Here is a 770-nt window from a genome sequence, read left to right on the forward strand (position 1 = left end):
GAAAATCTTGATTATTACAGTAACTATACGGATATACTGTTTTACATGCAGCAACTCTGTACATTTGTTCATTTAATTTTACAACAACTGATAGGTTTCTCAACAACTGTTTTATTTCTATTTTACATATGAGAAGGCTAAGACTTAGAGTAATGGATATGTGTAACACAATCAAGACTCATAGAAATTAAGTAATCAACCCATGAAAGGCCGCACAGCTTGTGCCCGGGGAGCTGGACCTCTGTCAAATTGGCCCATCTGCCCTTCTGCACCTTCTGCTATTGCTGTCTACCTAGATGACTCATTAATTTTATCCTGTAGTAGTGATCCTAAATATAAGCAGGAGAAATGCCCCCAGAGAAAAGAGAAGGGAAAAATGAGGGCAGAAAAACGAGAAAGAAATAAGAGTAGAAAAATTCAGAATGCAGTATGTAGGATTCTTGAATAACCAACACCACTTATACATTCTTTACATTAATTATAGGATTTGAAAAACTGGTATTTTGTTACTCTGGTGTAAAGTTAATTCCATAAGAATTTGAACTTTTTTTCTCAGTCTTAGTGTACTATCAGTTAGATGAGGTCAGTTTACACAATATCCTGTCTTTGCCACCAATTTTACTGACTAAAATAAATTCAACATAGTATCTGTTACTGACGTGGCTCCCATTTGTCACTGGTAAATGCATATTATGTCCCACACCATGACAGTGACTTTATCCACAGTTCCTTGGGGAACTAGAGTATATCACTTACAGGGTTTGGTGAGC

This window comes from Mirounga leonina, unplaced genomic scaffold (assembly GCF_011800145.1).
Source record: "Mirounga leonina isolate KUSES-001 unplaced genomic scaffold, KU_Mleo_1.0 Mir_169, whole genome shotgun sequence".
Taxonomy (NCBI): domain Eukaryota; kingdom Metazoa; phylum Chordata; class Mammalia; order Carnivora; family Phocidae; genus Mirounga; species Mirounga leonina.